This window comes from Sparus aurata, chromosome 21 (genome assembly GCF_900880675.1).
Source record: "Sparus aurata chromosome 21, fSpaAur1.1, whole genome shotgun sequence".
Taxonomy (NCBI): Eukaryota; Metazoa; Chordata; class Actinopteri; order Spariformes; family Sparidae; genus Sparus; species Sparus aurata.
This window is the reverse complement of record NC_044207.1, coordinates 18,064,603-18,089,969: the sequence shown is the minus strand read 5'-3', so window position 1 is coordinate 18,089,969 and position 25,367 is coordinate 18,064,603. Positions and strand designations below refer to the sequence as shown.

The window sequence follows — 25,367 nt, the reverse complement described above, 5'->3', positions numbered from 1 at the left end:
TACACCAAAAACAGTTAACAGTTTTATTGTGATGATGGCCCAACATGACAAAGAGGAACAGCAATGAGCAGTGAGCGTAACGGCTGCTTCTGCCATATCATTGTGGAAGACATCTATTGCAAAATTTGGGAAACCTCATGACTTCCAGACAGTTACAGTGTGTCAAAATTTCTTCCCTCTGGTGTTTCGTTTGACACCTTCTACAACATTTTTTGACACTAGCTGATGATGCTCTCCAAGAGTTTAGGAAAAAGTTAAACAGAAATGTTTATTTACAACGTCTTTGATATAAATGTTTATTTCTCATAATTTAGTTGTCATTTTACAATCCTAGCAGGCATCGCAGTAAATTCTTTGTTAGGAAATACAATTAAACACAATTTTCAAATTATTACAAATAGATACAACTCAAAGAAACTTCATTTCAAAACATCTCATGAAATTTTTGGCCATAAAAAATGATAATCACATCAATCTTCCGTCAGGGATGAATTGTGTGCAGTAGCAATTTCTGCATGTACTTTTAAATCACAGTTGCAACAGGCGCAGGGTTCTTTTCCACTTCATTTACTACCAGTTTATTATTGTCGACCACATTAGACCTGAATCGCTCGTTGTTGAAGAAGAGCAGGTTGACGAAGGTCGTGAACTTTTAGGCATTGGGAAGCGGTTGGCCCGACTTCTTTAAGAGAATTAGGACAACGACGGTCACGATGACAATCGCAGTAAGGACCAGCCCAACTGTCAAAACCATGTGGCCATGGGTTGGAGGGTCCACCTCAAGACTTACTGTATAGATTCAAAATGTAGATGATGAGAAAAAGTACATGCCAGAAGAAGTAAATTTTATTTATCATAGAAGTAACAAGTATAGAGAGCGATAACTTACCAGCTGTTGGCGCTTGTCGTAATACTAGAAAGAAACAAACACGATGAAAAAACTTCACAATGGGTGTATCATTTCTGTATCCTTTTATCAACATTATGCTCCAAATATCATAATCAATTTCTAAACATATATCTTATTTTGGAAGTTATGACCTTATTTCAGTTTGACATCTATGTCATTGTGCAGCCATTACTTTAAAGGCACACCATGCAGGATTATCCTACAATTTAAATTTATAGACGGACTCACAACAACAATCCCTCTTAATCATCACGTATGACCCATTCAGTGTGTAGAAGTGTCTAGATCTACTGTCACATCCTCGTCTGGCAAGTGTTTGACATACATCCCCATGTTGGGTTTAAAGGGGCCTTCATTTCTGCACAACATCCATAACGTAGCTGTGTTCAGCCTCATTAAAATGATACAAAGTTAACTGGCTAGCTATACTGATGAAGCTACGCTAAGGAAACACAATAACAGCTGCCTGCAGAAAAAAAGCACTGCTGCCACCAATTTAATCAAACATCTGGAATTTGCCCACATGTAACAGATGCAGACAACTTTCGCCTTACGGGACACACTACTTCTTTGTGGTCTTCAGTCGGGGAGATGCCTTTTTAAATCAATATGTTACAATGACACAGGGCTCAGTAGCTGATGGCTCAGTAGTTGATGACTGATCAGTGATGGAAGATGGCATCATTGTAATAATGCATGTCGAAGTGTGCTTGAGCAAGATACTGAACCTCAAATTGCTCCTGATGAGCAGTTGGCGCCTTGCATGGCAGCCTCCATCATCAGTGTATGAATGTGTGTGTGAATGGGTGAATGTGGCATGTATTGTACAGCACTTTGAGCTGTCGTTAGACTGGAAAAGCGCTATAAAAATGCAGACCATTTACCATTTAATAATGGTCTCACCTTTGGGGATTTTGCATACATAACCTCTGCGGTGCTCTGTGGCCGCGGCCCATTTTCCATCTCTAATTGCACCAGATCTGCTGCCAGAAGTTTCGCCCAAACCCCAGTTAGTGTAGTCCATGGCTGTTCTATCTAACCACAGCCACATGCTTGGAGACAAATAGAAATTCAGTGTGTTATCTCAGTGGTTGTTTTTTGTACCAGATAAAGCAGATAAAGATTCCAAATGTACATGTATAACCTATAACAGGGGTGTCAAACTCATTTTCAGCCCGGGCCACATCAACATTATGCTTGCCCTTAAAGGGCCGGTTGTAACTGTAAGACTGTATGAATGTAACTACTCCGTAAAATATTGTAACAAATAAGTGTCTCTGCATTTAATTATTATTTATTCAACTGTACAAATATTGAACAAGCATTTACATAAATGTAAAAATATATTTAAGCACATTGCTCTGTAATTATAACTGGTCCCTTTAATTTATCAGGTTAAGAAACCCACCATTACTCCATCAATCACAGATCAAACTTTTCAAATTATTAACAAAGATAAGCCAAATATGATCACACACAAGTTATTACATCAACTTTGTTCAAAATGTTTTTTTCACTGTTGAGTTGGGCAGAACTATGGCACATAAATAATTCTGAGCTGCTAAAATACGTCTCACGTGTGTGGCATTTTAGAAAAACAAAAAGCAGAGAGCCTTGCAGAGGTAATGAGAGATGGTTTTGATTACAGTAAATATTTGAACACATACACCTGTAAACACACTGAATATGTGGCATTAACAGAGCACATGAAAAAGCACCAGGAACTGAGGCTGAGATGCTTTGACAGACAGGAAAGTGGGCAACATTGTCCTGTTCCAACTGGGACCTCCACAGGTGTAGTTTTCGCTGGAAAGCTGTGACCATGTCGGACTTCTTGTGTGATGACTTCACTAATCCAACCAAGCCCGTTTTTCCTCCACACATTGCAGATGCACCATCGGTAGTTAACCCATCAACTTGTCCCACGGTAATTTAGTTTTACTCACGGACCTTTCCACCGCATCAAAAATGTTCCTGCCCGTTGTCGTCGTCCCATGCATGGCAGCTACATCCAAGAGCTCGTCGCTGACGGTGAAGTCTGCCTTCACGCCTCTTATGAAAGTGGACAGATGCGCTTTATCCATGTTGTCCGCGAAAAAGCAGGTAACTGCGTGACTCTTCGGCCAGCTGTGTTGTCAGATTGTCTGCTAGTTCCTTAACTCGGTCTGCGATGGTGTTTCTTGACAAACTGATATTGTTAAAAGTCTGATTCTGGTCGGGGCACACCTGCTCACACACCTGCTCACACACCTTTAGCTTGCACCGCTTCACAAATGCGCCCTCCGAAAAACACTTGGACGCTTGGGTGATTTCTTCAGCCACAATAAAGCTAGCTTTCACTGCTGCATCACTTTTAGCGTTAGCTTTGGTGAACACATTCTGCTGCAGCTGCAGTCTGCCTTTTAATTTGTGGACAACTTCTCCATCACTTCTTAGAAATCCGCTTTAGTCAAACGCTGATATGGAAACACTGGGATCTCGCGGCAGGATGCGGTCTTTTCGCGGGTCACACAATGCAAGTCGGGTTATCGGGTCATCGACATGCATTGTGGGAGATGTAGTTTATGGTCACTGTACACTGTAAAGCAGTGTAGACTTTTATTTTAAGACAATTGTATACCTTTTAAGCTCTCGCGGGCCACATAAAATGACGTGGCGGGCCGGATTTGGCCCGCGGGCCTTGAGTTTGACACATATGACCTATAACTAAACCTTTCTATCTATCTTTCTATCATTATTTTCATTGTGAAAAAAAAAGAAATATTAGCAAATACCTTTAAGCTACACAGAGCAACATGACCATTTCTGGAGGTGTTTCTTATTTGATTGAATGATCAGTCTCCTTTAAGGACTGTTTTAATCTCAACCAAACTGATGGAAATATACCATATTTCAGATGGAATATGCTTTCCTATGTTCACCACCAGGACTTCTAGAAACTATCAAGCTTAATATTACTTTTCATTAAGAACTGAGAATGTGTGTGTACCGTTGCAAGTTTTGTACAATCCAATCCAGAATGCGGGAATGCTGTCCTGGAACATTTGGATATTGCCGGGAATGAACTCTTGCTCATGGGGATCTTCAATGCTGGCTAGAGCTCCACCTTCACAAACAATCAAGCAAATAAAATAAAAGTCTATAGTTAAAGCTTGGCACAGCTGAGTGACTGAGAATATCTATTAGACCACCCTCAAAAAATACTTACCTTCTCTTGCACATTCGGCTGATGCCGATGGCCAATCAAGATTTATGTTGAGAAAGAGATAATAACCCCTAAATGGGAGCCAGCTGACTGTCTGGCCTCTGAAGGCGAATACATCTAGGTCATCAGGGCAAAATCCTGGGAAATTGCTTGACTCTGTTGGTGGCACATCTGTGAATGAGAGAGACATTGATATTGATATTGATAGTATGTGGTTTCAAATTCAATTCACTGACGTAAGCACCAATTTTTGAGTTTATTGACATTAACGAGAAGACAAGATCACATCTAAAACAAAAACAGTGGTTCAGTGCAATAAAATTGTATGCTTTTTCCACACAGGTAAGGGAAGGATTTAAGTCAAGGTGGTTTTAATTTAGGATAATTATTAGATAGATAGATAGATAAGGAACTATATCCTGTGCCATTACTTTAGGCATAGGGGTTGAATGAGTTTGTTGCTGAAGCTGCTCCTCAGCTTGTCCAGAGTTTTGTGGAGGGGGTGAGAGGATTGTCCATGATTGCTAACAGTTTTGCCAGCATCCTGTCCTCCATCACCTCCTCTAGGGTGACAAGCTCAGAGCCAACAACAGACCCTGCCTTCTTGATGAGTTTATTCAGGCTGTTGGCGTCTTTCGCTTTGATGCCCACACCCCAGAACACCACAGCTACAGAGATGGTGCTTCTTTTTCTGCTTTTCTGCTATCTGTTTATCTTCTTTATCTTCTACTTATTAGAAGTTATCTAAATATAAATGAGCCCTACCTGTTGTCTTCATACAAATGCTCTTCATTTTCCGATTGCAATCAGCAGTCTTCCATTTTCCATCCACATCCACATACACACAGGGTTGATCCATTCTTGGTTCATGATAATCCCGGTTGGTTATGGTGATACGCCAGCCTTCAGTATATCTGAAATATCCTCCAGTCTGAAAGCAAAGACGAGAGAAGGGTCTGTTCAGGGTTAGAAATTGTACAAAATTAGTTTTTCTATTCATGTTAAGGTCAGGCTGTGGTGTATATAGATGCTTACTATTCCTTTCCTTTTCCTTGTGAAAAATTACCCAAATAATTTAGAAACACCCCGTTTGAATATACAGTTTAAACTATAGTACAAATAATCCTAAAGTTACTTTGTTAAATTAAAAAAAACAAACATTTTTTTTTAAACAATACAGTGACACAAGAAAGTGTCAGTTGCTTTAATATGTCTAATAGGGATGGGTACCCAAACTTGGTATTATTAGCCTAAATTATTGAATACCATACTCGTATTACGTCAAATATTACTCTCAAGTTCACGACAGTGCAATAAATCCCCCAGTAGTAAAACGTCAATACTGCATCAATACACCTGTTCAGCAAGCATAAACTTAATTAATCTGCTCTGTCCACAGTCTCTATCCACTGCTGCTTTGTTTTTGCACAACCAAGGCACGCTAGTATGAAGCGAATCTGTTCCATAATTCAAATTAAAATTGATTAACAGAATGCTTTTTCATTTTCAGAATATAGCTGCATTTTTTGACTCATAAATGAAATGAGTAATAAATCATCCAAATTGCATTTTCATTTTCTTCTGCAAGACTGCTCATTTTGTGACTTAATTAAAATGATAAAGAAAATTACATTTAAGTTTCAATTTTCAAAAGATGCCCAGCAAATATTTACCAAAATTCAATTTGAAATGTCAAATTGGAAAATTAAAATCCATTAGCAGAAATACTTTTTCATTTTAAGGTCATCGCAGCATTATGTGACTCATAAATAAAATGAGTAATAAATCATCCAAATTGCATTTTCATTTTCTTCTTCAAGACTGCTCATTTTGTCACACGACTAAAAAGAAAACTGCTTTTTCGTTTTTAAGCCCGCCCCCCCCCCCCCCCCGCAAAAAGTGTTCCAAAATTCAATTAGTGATGGGAACAGCAGTTCTTTTTACTGTACTTAATCTCTAGAATCCGTTCATTAAAATGATTCGTTCACCGAATCGTTCAGTGCTCTCCAACTCCCTGAACTGATAAGGAGCCAAACGATCCGTCATTCAGTTCATTAATCAGCCCTGAGGTTCACGTTCACTTACTGAGGTAAGGTCTGTTCAATGATTATAGTACACAATCATTCGCGGGAGACGCAGCGCTGCTTTGAGTGGTATACATGCACTAAAATTATTACACGGTGAAAGTGTCTTCTGTGCACAGTAAAATCACTTAACATGATGCTACACGGATGTTAGCAACACAGCGCTAGTTTTAGCAGCACGGTTACTTAACATGAATCAACTCCTCTGCCCTGAGTGAGTGAGTGACACAGCGCCACTTTCAGCACAGTACGTGAACGAGAATCACGTCCTCAGTGACAGTTCTCTGTGTGCAGTAGGTTCGCGAATCATGAACGAATCACAGCGCGAACGTGAATCACGTCCTCACAGTTATGTATGTGTATGAGTCGCGGCAGTTCCACTCCCGGTTCTTGAAGTGATTCCGTTCACTTCGTTCACTCAAAAGATTTGTTCGTTTGAACGACACGTTCGCGACCGACACAACGCTAGGAGAGTGACGTCAGCGGCCTCTGTTCTTCTTCAGCCCCCAGTCTGACCGACCGTGCTACACATCTACGTTAGGGGGCGGCGGTGTGCATATTCGACGCTGGAGCAAGAAGAGAGACAAGAGGAGAGTGTGAAGACTGTGTTGGTAGCATAGACTGTGGTACATGATCTCAGAAACAGCAGGGAAATCACCACCATGTCCACTTCTGTACTGCGGTCAAGCCAGCCATGGTTCGCGTTTGCTTGGTCAAATCAGTCGCACATTTTTTTTCCAGTGCGCAAATTCTCTAACATATACAGTGATCGTAATGAAGCCGCTCTGAAGAGTTATCGGTAGTAACTGTGGGTCAGACTGCAGTCTCACAGTCAGACACATGAAACACACACGGTACTTCACAGTCAGTATTCCCGGTAATAAAATGAAGGTATCAGCTGGACCGCAAGTCGACGTTGCCCCCATCTTGGATGTGGCAGCTCGGCCCCATGAACTAATACAGGTCAATGGAGTGAACTTTATAAAGCTCCCTCTACAAAGTGCTACAAGCTAATGTCTGGCATTTACACATTCACACACGCACAGATATATTCAGGAAACAGAGGAACCAAAAACAACGTCTGTAACGTTCTCTGATGATTATAAACGTTAACTACTCCGAATGTGTTCAGTATACAGGTCGGGACCAAACCACAGGATGTGTTTTTATAATGCTGCTAACGTATGTAACGCTGTTACTGTGATGATACATGACAGTTACATATTTAATCTGTGTCTATAATAACCACATCCTGACACGTTTATTCCCACAGATGTCACATTTACATGTCAGGATGTGGTTATTATAGACACAGATTAAATAGCATTTTGTAGAAGGAGCTTTATAAAGTTCACTCCATTGACTTGTATTAGTTCTAGAGCTGGTAAATATGGTTCCTTTTAAGGATTCGAGTCATTATGAGTCCCTCACTAGAACCGGGTTGTGTGAGTCACTTGAGTCAGTATTGCCCAATCACCATGGAAACTCAGTCCTAGTCCATTGTCTCTTAAGCACTAATATAGTAAAAAAAAAACTAAAAAAAAATCTGTGTTTCCAGCTGTGTGCTACGAACTACTAGCTTTTTTTTTTTTTATTTAAACAGATAACATTACATGAACAATGACATACTCTCATAAAAATAACAGTATATGACCTTTTAAAGTAAATTCACACCTCCTTTCACTGACCAAAATGACAATTACCTGTGGTGTATATCACATTTCAAAGGTAGATATACAAAAATAAAATAAAAGAACAAAAGAGATGGGTAGTAAATTATAAAACAAATGAAAGTAGAACATATAGACCAGGAATGTGTGCTAATTAAATACAAGGGGTTTAGGAAAGGTTAAATTCTGCTATAAATGTGTGCAGTTCATTTGCATGGGGATTATTTATTTGTTTCAGACAGTTTTGTAACAAGGAGAATTCATTCTTAAGAGCAAACCACAAGGGGGGGGGGGGATTTGGCATACCGACAATTGTGTATATAATATTTTGTCAAAATAATGAGATTATTCACTAAGAACTCAGTTTTTTTGTCTTCGAGGATTACTCCTATTTGAATATTTTGAAAGGACCAGAAGTCAATGTTCCTAGAGGCGGACCATATGAAGTCGTGGAGGGATTTCCACAAATTGTGGACCGTCTCAGTACAAAGTTGAGTGTCTGGGCTGGAGCGGCTCTCTACTTCTCCAAACTGAGGCTGCGCTGATCAGTGATGATGGTAGAGAACAGACCGACTATAGATATGTACTTTATATGACCCCACTTCAAAAAAACAGAACTATCCCTTTAATTTGTGACTGTATACAGGGTGTATTAAGGTAGGTTGAAATTCTGAATTTATCCTTAAAGGTGACATGCATTTCCTTCTTTTTTTGGCTGTACCTTAAGGCAATAGTTTCTTGATGTCATGCCTCTCCAGCCGGCAGCACACTCAAATGTAGCGAGGGGTGGTGTAGGGGTTATAGCTGCTCCTTCTGCCAGGTGTTTGCAGATGTATTTCTCTTCATTGGTGCACGGCAGCACATCCCAGTGGCCAGCATAAAGCCCAGTTTTCATGGCGACACAGCCCTGTTCGTGACCTTGCATTGTCAAAGGAGATTTCTTGAGATGTGAATTGTGAAGCCACTTTCTGTCACATCTGAAGAGATTAGAGTTAAAATGTCTCCATACCTGGCATTTCAGAGTTCCAGTGTGTATATCTCACTGTGTCCTTGTTGGTCCACACAAATCTATGACCGCCTCTGTAGTTTGAGAGGCCTATCCAGAAGTGTTTTTCTGGTTTCATCCCCACCAAGCTGACAAGGAATGCATTATCCACCCTGGAATATATATAAAACAAGCACAATCATAGGATTTCTGGTGTCTCTAAGGTCAATTCCATTCCCAGTTTTCACCCTTACCCCTACTTCTCAGGTGTGTTCTTGCCCATCAGAACAGAGTTACAAGGGGTACTGGTTGAAATCTCCCCTTACGAGATGGGACGAACTCTCAAGACCTTCATGTCATTAGCAGTCAGCAATAGTGTTATCATAAACAGATTTGACCATTGCTGTGTTACGATTTTCATACTTCCAATAGTACACTTAAACATAATACACTATCCGCACTTACTAAGTACGCAGATGTAGGAGACACTACTTTGATAAATATTTGATGATTAATCACTGGCGATTAATTTACACTCGTTTACAGGGGCACCACCTCCGATATTTGAATTCTAAACTAATTTCGGAGGTAATTAGTTAAGATATCAACTGTCATAGTTTGGTAGACAGATAAATCATCAATCTCAAATGAATCTTGTTTAATTTCAGTGTCTATTCGTTCCTATTCTGAAGCAGTGAATTCTTTCCACGATCCCATCGATTTCCTACTTCAAATTAAACGTGCACAGACAACGACATAAGATTAAATATGTTTATTAACTAAATAAATGCAGATTAAATGACATGAGGTAAATTCAAACGGGTAACAAAATAACAGAGAGTGTGAAGACTGGAATGAATTATTGACTGGATGGATTCAGACAATGGTGGATTTTGACATGGAACCGTTTATTCGCGAGTACGGGATTAATTTCTAACGGAATTATATGGGAGATGTTTGGATTTATGATATATATATATATTCGAAGCTTTCACAAACACCAACTCTGATATCATTCACATGTGACTCTTGTCGTGTGTGGAGTTCTTAGCCTACTTTTGTTTGAAGAGGGGAGATGATCCAGGATCCGGGCTCTCTGGGTCAGCTTAGATGCAGAAGCCGCTTCCGTCCAGCCGCAGGATGATGGCGAGGCAACCCCTGGTGACGTAGTGTTACCGGCACAGCGGGGATTCCGTCTGAGCTCTTTGCGGCCTGTCGGCTGCCGTACCGCTGGAATTTGATGCCGTCTCGGGCCGAACTCCCTCTGCCCAGCGAAGTGTCTCGCTTGAGATCGCTGCAGGCGGTTCTGCTGTGGATATGTTCTTCACGGCTTCTAGAGCAGTTTAACTGCACCGACTTCGTAATGGCTTAAGAGTTATCAGAGTCTCGATAGAATTGGTGATTACGGAGCTCCGAATATATATTGAATTGACTTTCTTGCGTAAAAATAACTGGGAGAGAAATGCCGGCCGGACAATCCTTCTCTGTTACTAAATACAAGAAAACAAAAATGGTTTCTTTGGCTTTAAGTACGATACTCTAACAATGAGCAAAATATCACAAAATAAAAGAATCAATTTCGTTCTTGCTCGAATTTCACAGAAAAAATCTTTTCAGAATAAAAGAGCTTCACCGGGAGAGGTATCTCGCAAGTGGCTCAAATCTCTGGAGGTTACCAAGTCTCAGAGCTTCAAAAATCTGGCAAAGTACGGAAATTAACTTGAAAAATAAGAAGTTGCGCGTACTAAAAATTAAAGTAAGTACGAAAGTGGCAATCGAAAGCAAGCGAAGAATGCGAAGAAGTTTTTTCAGGAGAAGAGAAGAGTTTTTTGGAGAAGAGAAGAAGAGCCAAAATTAACGGAATGAATGGGCTTTTTATATGTTAATCGAGTGCGGAACCTAGGCGGGCTTGGCGGCGGCCTGGTCACTTGCTTCCTCCGGTGACGTCATAGCTCATGTTACCGATTTCTTACTTGTTGAATCAAACTAATGATTTGATAAAGTTTTTAAATCGCAACTGATTATGTGCTGAAATCCACCATGGTCTCACATTAACAATTGTTATGGAAATGTAAAAGAACACCATTGAAGTTGCCTAATAGGCAAAAGACAAATTATTGGTTAAAATACAACACAAATACAAGCACATAATCATTAAAGGCACTAATGGCTCAAGAATATCTCATACATTGACAGTTTATACTTCCCAGACATGTATCAGATTAAAAGAAATCGTCTAAATACTTAGAAATAGATGATAAAATAGAACATTCCATTAGTATTGGCCTTTGAAATTATACCAAAACTTACCAGGAGGTGGTACTCTAGCTCCACCGAAGTATTGACATTAACCCTGTGATTCTTAACATAAGTTTTCTTTAACCAACACAAATGAGAGACAGAGCATGTTTGAGGTCTCATTTAGCTAGTTAAAGGTAAACTGTCAAAAAGAAAATGAGTTTGTAATCTAATGTTTCTTTGTATTACAGGAGAAATCAAGGCTTTTGGTTTCTTTAAAATGAATGTGAAGACACCCTGCCGGGTTTGGGTGTAGTAACTTATGGGATGACATCTTTATAGTACATGCCAGATGTGGGCTTTTCCTTTGGTGACAAGCAAGTTGTAACAAAGGATAAACCTGATGTTTTCCAGTGATTGAATTGGCACTGAATGTAAACAGTCCGTGAAAGCGTAGACAGGCACTGATGTAACCCAGGTATTGATCAAGTCCTTTCCGAGCCTGATTGTCCATAGGTTTATTATGAGAGGCTCTAATAAGGCCAGAGTGTGAGAGAGAGGGCAATAAAAGGGTCAGAACTCTCTCTAGGCGGGGGAAGGAACAGAATCAGGAGGTTATCTGGTGATTCCACATGAGTGGAACTCAGCAGACTGTCCTTTCTCGCAGGCGAAAAATGCATATAGCTGGATCACATGCTGTTTTTGTCAACAGCATAGTGTCAAAGAAAAGGGGGGCAAAGGAAGTACAGTATCCAAGCTACCACAATATGGCAGGGAGTAGGTGAGAGGTGAGATGGACACTGACATGCCATTCACACCTCCTGTGGTGAGAGAAACAGAGGACGATGGCTGGTTCCTACACAGATTTCAGCCAGTGAGTGTTGTTCCAAATCTAATACTCCGTGGTGCCCTTACCAGAAATTACGATCGTGACAGCCGCCGCTGCTCGTCACCCACGAAAAACATCCCGCTTTGAACGGTGAACACAAGACATCTACGACTTAACTTTTTAACAATTACAATCCTACAATCCTGCAATATGGCTCCGCTGCAGGCGCTGTCGTCTCGGTAGCCATTTAAAGAAAAAGTTTCCGAGCTGAGTGCCTCTGCCTGGCTTGGCTTCTTCCGCTACGTAGACAAGATGGCGGCCGTTGAGTGCTTAAAGTGTACATCATTGCACACTCAACGTTTTTGCCGTTATGAGGGCACCATCCGGGTCCTTTAGGTACACTTCTTTTCACCGCGATCGATATCGGAAGTTCTCAAACTAAGTATAGTAAGTACGGGAAGTATGGATATCGGAACACAGCACCTGATACACGGACGTAATTTGGGGGGGACACAGGGGACATGTCCCCTGAGCTTTTTCAAAAGGCCATTTTGGTCCCCTGCAGTTTTTATTGTTCAAAAACAATGTTACGCTATAGTAAACAGAGACATCCGCCATCTTGTCTACGTAGCGGAAGAAGCCAAGCCAGGCAGAGGCACTCAGCTCGGAAACTTTTTCTTTAAATGGCTACCGAGACGACAGCGCCTGCAGCGGAGCCATATTGCAGGATTGTAGGATTGTAATTGTTAAAAAGTTAAGTCGTAGATGTCTTGTGTTCACCGTTCAAAGCGGGATGTTTTTCGTGGGTGACGAGCAGCGGCGGCTGTCACGATCGTAATTTCTGGTAAGGGCACCACGGAGTATTAGATTTGGAACAACACTCACTGGCTGAAATCTGTGTAGGAACCAGCCATCGTCCTCTGTTTCTCTCACCACAGGAGGTGTGAATGGCATGTCAGTGTCCATCTCACCTCTCACCTACTCCCTGCCATATTGTGGTAGCTTGGATACTGTACTTCCTTTGCCCCCCTTTTCTTTGACACTATGCTGTTGACAAAAACAGCATGTGATCCAGCTATATGCATTTTTCGCCTGCGAGTCCTCCGACCGAGGCGCTGGGACGGGACTTGGCATGGGCCTCGGCCGGTCCTCCGACCGAGGAGCAGGGACGGGACTTGACATGGGCCTCGGCCGGTCCTCCGACCGAGGAGCTGGGACGGGACTTGGCATGGGCCTCGGCCGGTCCTCCGACCGAGGAGCTGGGACGGGACTTGGCATGGGCCTCGGCCGGTCCTCCGACCGAGGAGCTGGGACGGGACTTGGCATGGGCCTCGGCCGGTCCTCCGACCGAGGAGCAGGGACAGGCGCCATCAGGTCCGCCGACAGAAGGCCACTGGCAGGTGTCGACCGGACCGCCGACTGAAGGCCACTGGCAGGTGTCGACCGGGCCGCCGACTGAGGGCCACTGGCAGGTGTCGACCGGGCCGCCGACTGAGGGCCACTGGCAGGTGTCGACCGGGCCGCCGACTGAGGGCCACTGGCAGGTGTCGACCGGGCCGCCGACTGAGGGCCACTGGCAGGTGTCGACCGGGCCGCCGACTGAGGGCCACTGGCAGGTGTCGACCGGGCCGCCGACTGAGGGCCACTGGCAGGTGTCGACCGGGCCGCCGACTGAGGGCCACTGGCAGGTGTCGACCGGGCCGCCGACTGAGGGCCACTGGCAGGTGTCGACCGGGCCGCCGACTGAGGGCCACTGGCAGGTGTCGACCGGGCCGCCGACTGAGGGCCACTGGCAGGTGTCGACCGGGCCGCCGACTGAGGGCCACTGGCAGGTGTCGACCGGGCCGCCGACTGAGGGCCACTGGCAGGTGTCGACCGGGCCGCCGACTGAGGGCCAGCTGGAACCGTTGTCAGCCATGCCGTCAAAGGGGATGACCCAGCTGGCATCGACTGGGCAGCCAACATAGGAGCTGGGAATCGAGCTGAGGCGTGGTCTGTGGCTGGAGCTGAGGCATGGTCTGTGGCCGGAGCTGAGGCATGGTCTGACGCCGGAGCTGAGGCATGAGTTTGGGCCCCAGAGCCTGAGTTCAGGGAGCCAGGACGTGGACGGGCTCGTCGCTTTCTCGGTGGGGCCTTGTAAGCCAGCCGGGTTCCCCAGAAAGGGGACATTTCAGGATTGGCAGACACTGTGGTTGAGACTGAGGCCTGGGCTGGTAGCCGAGCTGCGGCTACGGCATGGGCTGGGGCTGGGGCTGGTAGCTTGGCTGTGGCTGTGACTGTGGCGTGGGTTTCGGTTGGTAGCTTTGCTCTGGCTTGAAAAAAAAGGTTGCTAGCAGCAATTTGACGAGCCCTGCTAGCTGGATTTGTCATAAAGTCCTGGTACCAGCGAATAATTTCCAGCCCATTAACTGCTGGGTCCATTTTAGGTCTGGTCATTCTGTCAGGTCGGGGTTTTAGGGAAGACTAAGGAAAGGGGAAGGTGGACCCAAATGCAGTTATACACAAGAGGCAAGGCTAGGGGAAACAAAAGGCGAGCTTTATTTAAAAGCTGAACACAAGAACAGAAGCAGGCAAAACGGGGGGGCGAGAGGCAAAGTAGCAAATTAAAGCAGGGCAAAGTAGAAACCAAAAACAGCAAGACAAAGTTCAAATCAAGAGCAAAGTTCAAATCAAAAGGCAAAATGCAAAACTCAAATCCAAAACACATACCGTGGGGAACAAGGATCAGACAGGAGCAGGCACATGGACGGGAGCATGGACAAAGACAGACGCTGACAAGAACAATGACCAGACCAGGAGTGAAGGGAACACAGAGACTAAATACACAGACACTGATGACAAGACGAGGAACAGGTGAGGTGGACCAACAGGTGAGGTAAAGAAGGGGAGGAGCACACGAGAACATGAAGGGAACAAAGCAATAGACAGAGGGAGCCAGAGGGAACATAGGAAAATACACAGGAGAGCTTAAAGTACACATGAGGGTATGGAAAAACAAGACACAAGACAAGATACAGAGACATGGAAATCAAATACAAGAAAACACAAGACAAAACCAGACAACACAACAAACAGATCTACAGTCATGACAGTTGTGTATTCTACTGGGAGCAGTGCTGATTGTAGAGTCTGACAGCAGCAGGTAGGAAGGACCTGCAATACCTCTCCTTCACACACTTGGGGTGTATCAGTCTGTTGCTGAAGGAGCTGCCCAGTGCTGTGAAAGTGACCTGCAGGGGGTGGGACTCCTACACCAGCAGCAATGACAGCTTGTCCGTCATCCTTTCTCCCACTACATGTACTGGGTCAAGAGGGCATCCAAGGATGGAGCTGGCCTTCTTTATACATTTCTCAAGTCTCCTCCTGCCTGCTGCTGAGATGCTGCTGCTCCAGCAGACTATCCATATTAAACCTTGGATTTACATTTTTTGTTTAAGAATTGGATAATTTTCAAATAGATAAACAAATAAGTGAACTTGAACGCACCGTTTTGCAGCCTTCATCCTGCACCACTTCTTCTCCAGTAGATTTTGAGGCACTCATCTTCATACAAATGAAGCCATGTTTTTCTTCACACACATGGTCAGCCCAGTTCCCATTCTGCAACAAAGTTCCATCAAATATTTATTCATGTGAAGTCTGGATGTATTACAGTCAATGTTCTGGTAAATCTAACATCAAACATAAACGCCAAATTCATAAAACTGACAATAACATATATCAATATACACATATAAAGTAGACCAGCCTTCTCAAACTTATGAATGACATGGCTACGTTCTGAAGTTCTTTCCCAGTCAGATAATGTTGCCTTGTGTTCTCTGCAACGAGTGGTAAGATTGGTAGAAGGCACAGGACCACAAAGGGAAACGGACTTCAACACAACACCAGTTTAGGTCAGTTAACCCCTTAAGGAACACTGTTCCAACATAGGAACACCCTTCACTAAACGAACACCTTTCGAATATTTTTTTTGCTAATAGTTTTAAGCATCAGATCTTAACAGTATATACTCACTGTTGGAAAGCTGAGACTGTCGTGATTATTTTAAGCCCAAACACAAAGGAAAAAAGTTATTTCCAGACCATGTAATAGCCTTCTAAACTCACCATGACACAACATTAGAAAGAGCCCTCTACCGCAAGAAGCAAGAATGCCTACATACCTTCGGTGTGTTCCCTTTTTCCACAGCTACAACGTCATGCCACAATTTTTTCTTCGAGTGCAGTAGAGTTCCGCAGCTCAATGATGGTCATTACTGCGGGACTCTACTGCACTCGGTAATCAACTCACAGGGCTTCCCGACAACAAGGAAGGCTTCTCGGGTGGTGAGATTTGTTTATATTTTCCGACAAATACGGCAACTATATCAAATCTTTGATGCCCTCGAAATATGTGCTGGGACCCTATTTCTAATGTTGCTGAAGTTTGGTGCTGTTCTGAGCATTATTTGTGGCTTTTTGATGGCGGTTTTATATTTGGACCCATTTACTGCAATGTATTGTTGTCGTGCGGTCGTTTCTGAGAATGCTAAATCTATGTTAGCTAGTGGTCTGCAAACTTTATCTCTCGAGAGGGAGTCTAACACAGTTTCATGGTGTGTTAGACCATGGATGAAATTTACACCGGAATATCCCTTTAAGGAATAACTGTAGTAGTCAATATGTGTTAAATTCAACACCTTTCTGCCAGCTGATGAATGAAGTCCAAGCGTATTATTGTTAGGGATGTCGCGATCTGATCTGTAGGATCAGGATCGGGGCCATCTGGGCATTTTTCCACTGATCGGAATGGGCAATTTTGAACGTGGACCCAAGCCCGATTTTTTTTTCTTTTCTTTTCTTTTTTTTTCACGTCTGAGCACAATTTGTGGCAGAGCACAGACACGCGTGTAACGTTACTCTAGTAAACCTGTGGATAAAATATCTGCAGTGTGAAAATAACTTAAATCAGAAAGTGAAATCAGTCCAACGGCGACATGTAACATCTGCAATATGACCGTTTCGCAGAGCTGCATTTAATACTCATTTGATACGGCATATACAAAACAAACACTCAAAGAATACAACGTGTTCACTCGAGAGTACAGGCAAGGACACCGAAGCAGCAAACAGTCGCGGATACTTTCAAAAGGAAAGAGAAATATCCTCGAGACAGCGACATGGCCACAAATATTACAGAGAAGATAGCTGAATTAATCGCTCTGGATAACCAGCTCATCTCTGTGGGAGAGCATCAGGGTTTTCTTCGTCACCTGGAGTTTTTGAATCTCCAGTATGCCCTACCATCTCAGCATTACATTACATTTACTGCACTTTCGAGTTACAACGTGTTGGTATGCGCACTAGTTTCATGGGTCTCATACAGCACAGCATGTAAACAGGCAATCGAGGAGATGCTGAACGCTGTGAAATAGACAAGCAACGGGTCGATGTCATTTTATGTGACAATGTAAGGAATATATAAAAAGCAACGGATGGTATGGAGGTACCAAGCGTGGGCTGCGTCTCACACACACTTCAGCTGGCTGTACACAAGGGTCTGCTGTCACAGTGCAATGTCACAGACTCACCTGCTAACATAAGGAAGGTGGAGGCCAATGTTGTAATAACATGCAGAATAAGAAAGAGCCATATGAAAGTATATACTTTGTTTTAACCAAATAAAAAAACCTATTGAGGAACAGCTTGGATGCAGGTACTTTTTTCTTAATGCAGCTGTATTATCCAGGACAATATTAGTTAAGGCTAAGTATCGGATCGGGAATTGGTATCGGCAGATACTAAATATTAAAGGACTAGGATCGGGATCGGGGTAAAAAAAACCTGATCGGGACATCCCTAATTATTGTTGCGCTGTTTTCTCAACAAGTGAATTTTAGGTGTTTTTATATGAAAGGTCATGTGTGCACCACACCAACATGGTGCTCCTTACCTCTCTCCTGATGAGAACTCAGTCCTTTATTTCAGTGGATGTCGCAGGTTTCCCAAATTCCCAGCTGGTGAAGCTGACAGGAGAGTGGTCGATCCAGTCAAACAGCCCTTCTGTCTTCCTGTCGTTCAGTCCAATCCAAAGCTCATCTGTGGATTCTGATGACAGACAGAAGAAAACAATCGTCCTTAAAGGATTTTCCAGTTACTTAATACTGTCTGTTGTTAATGAATAGCAGACATCGGCATGTTGTGTTTAGATGTGTTTATTCATATGTCCTTCTTGTTGAGCTCCTATCTTACTATGCTGACCCTCAACATTTTGCATTTGCAAGACAATAAAAAAAAGCAAGTGAATAGAGGTTAAAAATAGATGTCATGTATCTAATTAACATGTAACATGTAATTAACAGATGCATTAAACCCCTAAGACATGGGGACACCTTGGTATTGTTTATTCAACTAAGATTTAATGTTCAGGTATTGTATGTTTTTTAAGATGTTATTAACTCGCCAGTCAGCGTTATTGTTGCGGCTAGAATTCTTTGAGTGGTGATGCTGGAAGAGGCACACTATGTTTGCAACATCAACAATTGTAACTAATAAATGTTAATGTTATATTGACCCTCAGAGAAAAGGTGTTGAGATGAAGGAGAAGCAATTTTGTGCATTGGGTGTGAAAGATACCAGACTATCGTCTAGTAACAGCAGTGATGATTCAAACAAGATGTCTGGATGTGACAATTTCAGCTCAGCACATGACAATAAATTATGGGAGATGATGAGCTGATAAGAGCAGGATGTCACAACAAGAGGACTGCAATGTTTTTTTGTTTTTTTTCACATACTGTATCCAAGTTGAGAGATGACAAAGCTTTGATCCTCCACATCGCGGATGCTGACGAGGTCTCCCCCTCCGTTTCGACACTCTCTCTGAGCATCAGACCATGTTTTCTGAGTCCTATCGAGGCGGAAGCAGTGGCCATTGTAGGGAATCCAAGGTGCTGAACAAAATCCTCCGACAGCTGATCATGAAAATATCAAAGAAATGTAAGGATTGAGTGATAAACCATGCAGCTACAGGATTCTCAAGGAGGGGATGTGGATAGTAGAACAGAATATATATTTTTCTTTACCTTGCGTAGGCAATTGCTCGGCCGCTTTACTGTAACAGATGTATCCAAGTTTCTTGCTACAAGGTGAACTTTGCCAGGAGTAATGTACAACAGGCTCAAAAACCGCACAGTTGTGTCCCGGATCAGGAAGTGGATGCCCTAAAACAAGAAGATGGTTAGGCATGTTTGTTTACAGATTTGTCTCATTCTTATAGTCTTGCAGTAGCTTTGGAGGTTCTGGTAGAAACATCTTGTTACCTGTGTACGGAGCCTGTATCCAGTCATTGTTCTAAGCTAAGATAACCGATAATTGCTAATGTAGTTCATGTAAACTCGACAATATATCAGAATAGAATGAGGAAGTGATGGAAAAAATCTACCTGAGTCCCATTTCAGATAGCGGTAATGCCTTCTATCTAACCATTTCCAGCCATGTTCTGGATCCAGAATCAGCCCAGTCCAAAGCTTAATGCCTGCTGTTCCTAGTAGTACTGTTGGGAGCATGGGAAAGAAACATTTACAGTCAAACAACAAACAATTTAAAGTGTCTTTCCTTGTGACACTACTTGTCAGTAAGGCAAATGTTTGGTACATAATTAGTGCATGTTGTCAAATAGATGCTCCCTTGATGTCGAGTCAGAGTGTCAACTTACCTGTGACACAAGCCTGCTCATGAGGATCAGTGATACTGAGCAGGGAGGCACCCTGCTGTTTGCAGCTGGTTTCAGCCTGTCGCCAAGTCAGAGCTGACTGTTTGTTGAGCTGGTAGTACACTCCTGTTGTTGGGTGTTGTTACATGCTCCCTGTCTGCTGGCCAGGATGTGTCACCATGGCTGGTGATTGGCTTGCCTGCCAGGTGATAGCAGTCTGGCTGATCAGGAAGAGTCAATAAGAGGGGGTAGGGCACTAGGCTCTGGTCTCTCTCTTTCCCCCTGCTCACTACATGCCAGTGGACCAGCAGTGCTGTCAGTCAGCCGGGAGGCTGGCTGAGGTAGTACGCCTTTGATTTATGTTATTCTGATGGGTACGGTAGTTCAGTTTTCGTGGCTTTATTTCAATTAGGATTAGTTGCTTTGTTGATTTAGGGTAGAGGGTTAACCCCAGTTCCGACGGCCCTGGTGGCCCATCAGTTTGTTTACTTTGTTTGATGATTGAGTTAATAAAATTCACCTTCCTTTGAATCATAATTTGTTGTTCTGTCTTATGTTAGACCTAACTTAAAGGGGGTCGTAACAGGTGTACATGCCAGCCATCTTTTGCTATGAATGTATGCACAAAATATGTCAATTTTACTATGAATCTTGAATGTAATCCAAAATTGCATATTTTAGTCGTCATTAAATGATGGAGATTAGATTAACCATACGGGGTGCTAGACCTGCATTAAAGGATATCTCCTGTCAGTGTTACTTTCTCACTGGATTTAACTTTCAAGACCTGTTTAGCAGCTTTCCCGAAGTAGGTAACACTCTATATTCACTTATCCTTATGATGAGTATTACACATAGGAAATAAAGACCTGATAAGAGTCTTATTGAACAGTCTTATTAAACATTTGTGTCAATGACACAAATGTTTTTACTTCTCGTCATATCAGCCCGGCAATCACAGTGACGCTCAGTGATAAAGTGCCCGGGGTCCTGGCTCCTTTTGCGACTGCGACGAAACCTGTGGAAAGCCTCACGATGAAGTGAACTCAGTACTCAGTACGATTCTGTGGCACCGGTCTCTACTTAGACAAGACGACCAAAGAAATCTACTCCCTGGTTTACTGACGAAACCCGAGATCTCAAGCAGGCCTGCAGGAAAATGGAATGAGCATGGCGTAAATCTAAATTGGACGCTTTTTTTATCTTGCTTGGCATGATAGTGTACTAAACTATAAGCGTGCTCTAAATACTGCTAGAACAGCATATTTCTCCGGCCTAATAAACAATAACAAACACAATCCTAGATTTCTCTTTAACACCCTGGCTAAACTTACTCAAAAAACACAGTCGGTGAGCTGTGCACCCTTTGATGCAAATGATTTCTTAGATTAGTTTTGCAATAAAATTGATAAAATCAGAATCAAAATTAACTCATCATCTTTGGCTTCCTCGTCAAAGTTTGTTAAAAAAATATCCTGCTGCCGATTCTCAGTTAGTCTCAGCTCTAAACACTTTTGAAAATATCTCCCTTGAGATACTGTCCAAAATTGTCTCATCCTCAAAGCCAACTACCTGCGTCCTGGACCTCTTTCCGGCAAAACTGTTTAAAGAACTATGGCCAGCACTGGGACCTACAATGTTAAATATTGTTAACTCATCACTCATGACTGGTGTTGTCCCTTCTAGTTTTAAGTCTGCTGTGGTTAAGCCTCTACTTAAGAAACCACACCTCGACCCAGGATCACTAAATAACTATCAACCGGTATCCAACCTTCCCTTCTTCTCTAAAGTCCTAGAAAGAGTTGTGTCCCAACAACTTTCAGGCTACCTACTCAATAATAATCTCCTGGAACCTTTTCAGTCAGCTTTCAGAGCCTGTCACTCCACCAAAACCGCCCTTACTGAAGTGGTAAATGACATTTTACTTACCTTGGACTCTAACTCGACCTCAGTGCTCATGTTACTGGATCTCAGCGCTGCATTTGATACTATAGATCATGGCATACTGTCAGACCGACTTCCGAAAGAACACAATGTGTTTCTTACAATGGTACTTCATCAATTTGTACTGCTGTGAAGTATGGAGTTCCCCAGGGCTCTGTTCTGGGCCCTTTGCTCTTATTTTTATATATATTTCACCTCTCGGCCAAATTATTTGGAGCTATGGAATACATTTCCACTGCTATGTGGATGACACTCAGCTGTATGTGCCCTTAAAAGCTGATGACAAATCTCAAATCACGAAACTAGAGACCTGCCTATATGCAGTGAAGAAGTGGATGTCAGAAAACTTTCTGCTCCTAAATTCGGAAAAAACTGAGATGCTGGTCATCGCCCCTGCCAGACAGAGACACCATGTTGATCAGGTGACTGTAACTCTAGACAACTGCATTATTTTAAAGCTCAACCGTCAAGACCCTAGGTGTTACTTTTGATTCTACACTCTCTTTTGATCAGCACATCAAAGCAATTACCAAAATCGCCTTCTACCACCTGCGAAACAGAGCTAAAATTAGGTCCTTCCCATCCACTGCGGACGCAGAGATCCTGATTCATGCCTTTGTTTCGTCTAGGCTGGATTACTGCAATGCCTTATTTTCAGGTCTTCCACGTGACAGCACGAAAAGTCTTCAGATGGTTCACAATGCTGCAGCCAGAGTCTTAACACGTACAAGAAAATGTGATCATATTACACCAATCTTAGCATCTCTGCACTGGCTCCCAGTGCATCTAAGATCAGACTTTAAGGTGCTACTGATGACATACAAAACTGTGCACGGCCTTGCCCCATCGTACATGTCAGATCTCATTACACCATATATTCCAATTCGGGCATTACGCTCTCAAATTTCAGGGCTCCTGATGGTTCCCAGGATTAAGAAGAAGTCAGCTGGCTGCAGGGCTTTTTCCTATGAAGGCTTCTTTCCTCTGGAATAACCTCCCAGCTGACATCAGACAATCTGGCTCTGTTGACGCCTTTAAATCTAAACTCAAAACTAATTTATTTGATTTAGCCTTTAATTAGCCCTTGATATCAATTGTAAGCTTCTTCAGTGGGTCGGTATCAGTCTCAATGAGTTCCTATAGTACTAGATTTACACTGTGCTGCCGACGAGAAACAATCTGTTTATTGTGATCAATATTGCATTTCTCTAACCTTTGTTTTTGTTTTCTGTTCCCACAAGCTGCAAGCTGTGTCACTCTCTACACTCTCTATAGCTTCCTCCTCCCTCTCCTCCTTCTCTTTTTCCTCCTCCCCTCTTTCATTCAGGCTCCCTTCTGATGGACCACGGCCCCTTGGGACCATCTACCGTTTCCGGGCTCCTGCTGCCTTAAAATACTGACTGATCTGGATCGTCACACCCTGGGCTCTGCTGGATCATTGCTCTCCTCTGCTTCACTATCTCCTCATATCTATATCTCTGTAAATCTTGATCCCTCTCTCTGTCTATTTCTAATTATCTTGTGTGGCCTGCCCTCTTCCAGGTCACCATGGTGGATAGGAGGTCGTGTGGCTCGGGCACCACTTGGTGATGCCTCGTCCTGCTTGGTCATCTCCTGGATCCACTCACTTTACGTAACTTGTATTAGACTTTCTGTTAATGTAACTTGTAAACTGTGATTTGTTGCTCTTTTCTGTACACGCAACATCTATTGCATGTCTGTCCGTCCTGGAAGAGGGATCCCTCCTCTGTGGCTCTTCCTGAGGTTTCTTCCATTGTTTTTTTTTACCCTGTTAAAAGGTTTTTTTTTTCCATCAACATGTGAAGTTTTTGCTCACTCAAATCGAGGGTCTTAGGACAGAGGATGTTGTTCACTGTACATATTGTAAAGCCCATTGAGGCAATATATAAATAAAATTGATTTGATTTATTGAATTAATATAATGAAAAGCATTAATAAACACGCTTATAAGAAACTTGTTAACAGTTTATAAACAGAGACCTTAATGTAGTGTCCTCGATTCTAGCCTTTTGGTTTTGTACTTGGTCAATTAAATTGATCTTAATAAGAAAAATACTGTCTGTAGCTGCATAACAAAGGCATTGTTTTTGCTTTTAGTATGGAGCCTCCAATGTGCATGGCTGATTATTGATAAATGTGTGATAAAGTAAAGTTTAACATTAAGAAAATTACAATATGGTCATCTCTCACTGAGTTCCAAAAAAACACAAGGCAGTACTCACTAGTAACCGGGCAGTAGCCCCAGCGTTCAGTTTGATATTTTGTTTCAACAGCACACCAAAGCCTCTTTTCTGAGGAGTCGACCGTAGTGCAGTCTGAATACCACTGGTCATGGTACTGGAAGGGAAACATGCACGGCATTCCTGCTGCATTTCCACCAATGACATAAAGTTCTAAGTAATGAGAAGAGCAAAAGAAAGATCAGTTTCAGAACATGATGCTGATTTCAACTTCAACTTCAGGGTGTGAAAGTTTCATATTTTCCATAATTCAAAAGAAGATTTAACAAAGAGCATATATTAAGTAAATATAAATCCATGAGTCACTGTTAACCAGTTTGACCTCTTGTTAGAATATAATTTTTAACCTAACCCCACACCTTTTAATGAAAATGGTTGTGATTTAGAGTGGACAGTGCATGACTTTCAAAGCAACACTGTTTATTACAGTACTGTACCTCTATGTGTTCTGGTGCAAGCACCACTGGACGTCCCTGTGATCGTGAGGTTGTTTTTGGCTCCTACTGTTTTGGAGAGAACTGCTGTGTTATCTGCAGTCAGCTCAAAGTAAAGCTCTTGGTCTTTGAGGGCGAGCACTGTTTCATTCCTGCATTCCCACTTTTGGAGTTCGCTGTTCTCATCACAATCATAGAGGCTTATTTCACTTCCCACACTTTTCCCCTGGGCTCCCAGGCACTTATTCCTCTGTGGAACCAGAATTCGGTCACCAGTCGTCCAGCGTATGTCATTGCAGTTGTTATTTGTTTTAACCAAACAGTAACCAGTCTCCATGTTAGTTAGTTGAAATGACGAATCTGTAGAGAAAGAATAGCACACCTTTGACCTTTATTTGTCTTAGAAGGGTTTTTAATAATTTACACAGCAACTTTAACATTTTTTAACAACATAAAATGTATTTAATAAGCAAACATCTATCCAGTGTCTGCAAAATATAAATACAATAAATAAAACAACATTCACCACCATACTGACCTGTAACAATATCCTGGAATATTTTTGGCACATATTTCAACTAACACAGAGAAAAGGATAGAATAGAATGCACATGTATACAATCAAAATATCATTTAAGTGTTACACTGTAGAATATTGCTCAGCACACACAGGTCAGTAGTGCCTTTGACTTTAGACCAGCCTTATGTTGGTCCACTGTCGCCTTCTGCTGCTTCAAGATAGCAATCTGCTGCCATTAGGGCGCATGATCACACCTCACTCACGTGACCAGCACGTCCATGTAAACACATTTGCTATTTAACAAAGTGGGCTCTGGCTGTGAAAAATAACAACTGCCTCTGGTCTGAAACTAGCAATAATACCTGCACCAAGCACAAGATACAGCCCGATGTGTCTTGAATTATGCAACTAGAGATAATAGCACACTACAATAACTATGCTGACATAATCACACATATTGATTGTAATTATTTTATGTTTGAACTGTTTTTTAAAATTGTGTTTGTCATCAAAGATCAATAGTACCAGTTTAAAGACGATACTGATCAGGTCGGTTGGACCAAATTAGGACAAAATGTTACATGCCTTTTGG

General features: G+C 42.5%; 1 pseudogene; it reads right to left on the bottom strand.

The window, feature by feature from the left end:
- Positions 1-523: 523 nt before the first annotated feature.
- On the bottom strand, positions 524-25,055 carry LOC115572384 (macrophage mannose receptor 1-like; annotated as a pseudogene).
- Between the last annotated feature and the right edge of the window lie 312 nt (positions 25,056-25,367).